This window comes from Camelina sativa, chromosome 20 (genome assembly GCF_000633955.1).
Source record: "Camelina sativa cultivar DH55 chromosome 20, Cs, whole genome shotgun sequence".
Lineage (NCBI taxonomy): Eukaryota > Viridiplantae > Streptophyta > Magnoliopsida > Brassicales > Brassicaceae > Camelina > Camelina sativa.
Window position 1 is genome coordinate 9,626,474 of NC_025704.1, and position 5,505 is coordinate 9,631,978.

Below are 5,505 nucleotides of genomic sequence, written 5' to 3' on the forward strand. Positions count from 1 at the left end.
TCCAATGACATCCACTAGCTTATAATAGTATCCTTGCAACAACGTTTTGTAAAGCCCCCAATTACGCCTAACATGCTCCCACAAAACTGACTGTGAAATGGATTGATGACAAGTAGTTGTCAGAGCATCTAAATGAACAGATACTAAACCTACTTTCAACTCATCCGGTGTTCCATCTATCTCAAAGAATTGTTCAACGAGGACTAACCACTCTTGAATCTTATCACCATTAAACCTAGGGAAATCGAACTTCTTAGGATGTGTAACCTCAGCATAAGTATTAGAGATACCTGATCGCTTCCCAAATTTAAGATCTGAAGAGAAACTAGCTGCTGCTTGTGACGACCGAAATCGATTACAAACATGAGCATGATTCGACATCGTAAGCGCTTCGTTCATATCATATCTCTCATCGCCAGCGTGATTCCTTATCGGAGTTGTAGAGACAAGCCGTGAGAATCGTCCGACGTTGTGAGCTCCAATCGATCCTTCTGTATGGCTAACCACCGATCCAAACGATTCCGATCGCGTCTCAGTCATAGCTTCACGAACCACCATTTGATATTGTTTCACCGCCATTGAAAAGAATCCGAGGATGACACAGCTCTGATACCTTTGTTACAGAGAAACTGTAACTCAACTAAAATCCAATTACAAACACCAAATTGAATCGTCGTTCATGAAACGAGAATCCAAAATTTTATGTGATAGAGCTTAGAAGAAGAATCAGCTCTAACAGCAATGAAACAACAACCCTAAAGAGTTTATAGAGAGAATTGGAGAAGAAGAAGATTACCAAACTTTTACAATTTTTCGATATCCTTCGCAAATCTAATCTCTGCTTCCTTTATACGTGACTTCCTCTGTTTAACTCCAAAGCAATCCTAACCGTTGCTTTCTCATTCAATCTCCACCCTACACGTATCTCTTATTGCACTGTCTCTTTTACTGTATCAAGAGGCGGCTAGGACGAACGTGCTATATCTCAGAAGGCCTAGCTTTTTGTATGGTCGTGATATTTCCATTGCCCGATTGATCCACGAACACTTGTTGTTGGTACACTCCGAATGGTTTAGCTTCAATGAGATGAGGTAGGCAAAAACAACAAAGGGTGACGAGACCAATGATAATTCGATGAGTTCCCATTATTACAGCTTATGATTTTTATGAGATGATATCAAAACGTTAGAGTTTATAGAAGAGGTAGAGGGTAAATGAGAGTAGTGGAGGAAATGGATTATTTGTCAAGGTCGTGAGGTTACTGCTTTCCTAAATATTTTGATGAAGTTTATATACTTGATTTTCTTTTTGATTATGTATGGGTTTTGATTGTGTAATTAAAGTAGAATCTAAGCAAAACTGGAATAGTTAGGTTTCTTTGTGAGAGAGCTCAGAAACCAAAAAGGAAGTTGTAATCTTTGTGGTAGTCCTAGGTTCTTTTAGTGAATCTTGCAGATTTATGAGTTATTCGCATACATAAAAAAGAAAGATATATATATATATATATATATATGTATATATTATTATATAAACTTTAGTTTTCAAAGTTATAATTCATATAATCGCGACATGTGTCAAGTATATCGATAATATTTTGATATGCGTGAAAATAAATTTTATTTAATAATTATAGAAAAATTAAAAATTCTAAAACTAATAGGATTACAATTAATATTTTTGAAAAGTATATAAAACCAAAAGTAATCTATTATATAGGAAAGTTATCTATTAAGTTATTAATTTCAATAGGAAAATATGTGCAATTAATAAGGAAAATATTTTCAATTTAATTGTATTTATTATTTATTATAAACATGTAGTAAAAAGAAATTTATACAGAAAACTGATTAAAGTATAAAAAGGTTTAATATGTTAAAATTAGTGAAACATAATATAAGAAACAAAATAAGAAATTACTGTAATTTTCTTAAGTTTTTCAATTGGTGAATTATTTGATAGCGTATTCAATATTATGTTATTATATAAACATTGGTTTTCAAAGTTAATAACTCATGTGATCGCGACTTGTGTCAATTTTAACAATTAAAGGTTTTGTGATTTGTTATATACAAGAAACTTTGTTTCAATATATTTGTAAATTATAAAACAAAAGTTTTAAAAAATTAATAAATAGAAAAGATAGTTCATATATGTATATAAAAAATAATACTAATTCTAATTTTAAATTATTAATTCTATAAGAAAAAAAGAATTAAGAAAATTATACAATATATTAATATAATACCATAATTACATAAATAATACTATCAGTTATTAATCCTAAAAGAAAAAGGATTGTAGATACTAACATTTACATAAACAAATAATTTTTCTCATAATAACATCTTTGAATTTTTGATTAATTTATGATAATGTTAATATAGTTTTATTTAAAATTAGTGGGACAAGTAGTAAAACTATAACGTATGAAACAAATATTTTCGAGATATTGTTATTTTTTCAAATATGAGATAAAATTAGTTTTCAGTTTTTTCTTTGAGAATTATGTTTGATGAATTTTTAGTTTTAAAAATATGTTAAATAAGATATAAATTAGATACAATGCATATTTTTTGATATGAAAATTATAAATCTTACTCATTGAGATTGAGTGTATAGAATTAAAAACTAATATTATTATCATGTAATATACAAATAAATTTTATTGCAAGATAGAGTGTGTGAACTCTAAATTTGGTTTTAAAAAAATCAAATAAAATAAAATTAATATTTTGAATACAACTTAAAATTTCACATATTTTTTTTATATCCGCGTTAATATGCGGGTCTAATCTAGTATACATATATATACCACACATTAATTAGAATATAACTAGGGAATATATCTAACTACGGTATGTATGTGATTGGAATATATACATATTTATCTCATATTTAATAAAATATTTTATTATTTATAAAAAATAATTATCAAAATTCAAATTTTTCTTAAAGAACATTATTCATTATTAATATTAATTATTTTGCCTCAAATATATTTTATAAATAACAAGGGTGATACCATTAAAAACAAATATGAAAAATTGATTTAGCTAATTGTTTGCAAGTCATGTCAACTTAAGCAGCGATGATGACATATTATATACTTCTACGGTTTCGAAGGATAATTTTTTGCAGATAGAATTCTTTAACTCGTTGCAGTATGGACCTAGCATACCGGGTGTGAACTATTAAACCAACATTAAAAATATTAACTTATTTCATACTAGATGAGGACCCGCCCGATGTGCGGGTTTAAAGTTTTATAAATTAAATTAAATTTAACAAAAAATATATTAAAATGTGTTGTACGTTATTTACAAATTTTATTTTTGTTATAATACACGGATTTATATCCATTTACAAATATTTAATGTATGTGTACTATTAAAAGTTTACTTTTTGAAACCTAACTATATTCTATGTTACAAATTTATTCTTTATCACCACCTAGAAAATGTCTATATGAACACATTAAGTCAACTATTTTACTTTCACTTCTTCATAGTCTTTTAATTACAAAAATTGTTGGCTCAAAACATATTTTGAATAAAAAAATATATTACATAATATACTAATCAATTATGTATCATCACAATAATGTATGACCACCATGGAGAAAACCTCGGCTCCGCCCTCATTCCTTATAGAGAGAACCTTGCGTCTTACTTCCTCCACCATAGAGAAAACCTTGGCTCTGCCTTCCTCCCTTGGAGAGATAACATTGCGTCCAACCTCCTCCATCTTCCTCCCTAGGGAAGATAACCTTATGTGCAACTTTCTCCACTATAGAAAGAACTTTGGCTCTGCCCTCCTCCTGTGTAGAGAGAATATGTTCACATTTTTTTGCTATCTCAAAATGGCTTGCTCCGACAACTAATGAAAGTAAAAAAAAAATGTTGACGTCACAAAATCTTTTGATAGTAACTAATGTTAAATTTCCCAATGTATTCGTGGAAGTGTCTTTGACACACCATGATGTTGCTTTGTCTCTGTAACGCCTCAACCGCCACCTTGCTTAGTGAGCCCATGTCCACTCTCAGTCCATAGGCCCGCCTTCCTAAGTGTGCCCTATATCTTTCCCGGCCCATGGACCCACCCATATTTGATGGCCGGTTTGTTATGTCAGAGAGACTTTAAAAACTTGTTTACCGACCCTACAAATCTACAAATGATCTTTTCTTGTGTTTTGTCCTCACTCGCACAGTTCCGACAATCACTTCCAGGAAGGTCACCAATCATAAAATTCTCTCAGGATCCTTGACCAAAAAAATAAGTGCATTTTGGTGACATATGTGGCTAAATCAATTCTTTTATACCTTTTCCGCAAATCAGGATGTCACAGTCTTTGAGCTCATATGGATCTATCAACAACAATCTATCTATCTATATTTGTTGTAAGCTTGTGTTTGATTAGCCTATTTTATCCATCCATTAGGTTGATGAGCTTCTACTCATTATCTCCTTTTGGGATTGAATGAATAATAGTAACAATTATGTTTGCAAAATAAGAAAGGCTTTATGACCAACCAATCAAGGTTGAGAAATTAAAACAAATAATTTGACATAATTAAAGAAACAATATAATATTATAAACACGGTAATATATGAATCTTAAATAATTCAAAGATGAAAATATAAATTAAATAAAATAATCTAAAAATACTATAATAAATTTTAAAATACAGTATTAGGAAAAGAAGATGCATTTATTAATATTTTTCTTGGGTTAACATATTAATCTTACCATTTCCCATCTGAAAAAAGAGAAAGTAGGAGAAAATTTTGGTTTAAAAGAATAGAAAAAATTAACTTCCCATTAAAAAAAATTATAATTAAATAAAATTGAAAGCAGTGTTTTTAAATAAATTATTTAATTATGAGACGATATATCTTTATATAAAAGTGAGTATTTACAAAATTTTAGAATTAATAATTAACTGTATAATATCCTTAGTCCTTTTTTGTAAAATTAATAATTTAAAATTAAAATAAGTAAATAATATTATAATTTCGAATTTTATGATATATATATATATATATAATCTTCTTATTATTATTTAAAAAACCTTTGTATTTTTTTTATAAAATCTGTAATTTCTGATAATTATCTTTTTACATTATTAATATTTTTAAAACAAAATAATTTATTTTTGTTGTAATCATAGTTCTCTTATTAAATATTAACTTTTACACATGTCAAAAATCTGAGATTGATAAATTGACACATGTCAAAATCTTGTTATTGACTAATTTTCAAAACCCAACTTTATATAATAAAATATTATCGATCATGTTTTAGAATTAATTAAATTACAAATTATATCCATATTTATTATATAAGCTACAAAATATTATACATATTAACACCTTCGTTCTTCTAAAATAACCAATTTTAAATGATAAATTTCTAAACATATATATATTTAATTTGTATATTCATCAAAGAAACAAAAATACACTACATCTCTATATTGTTCTACAAAAAAAAAAAAAAAAAAAAAT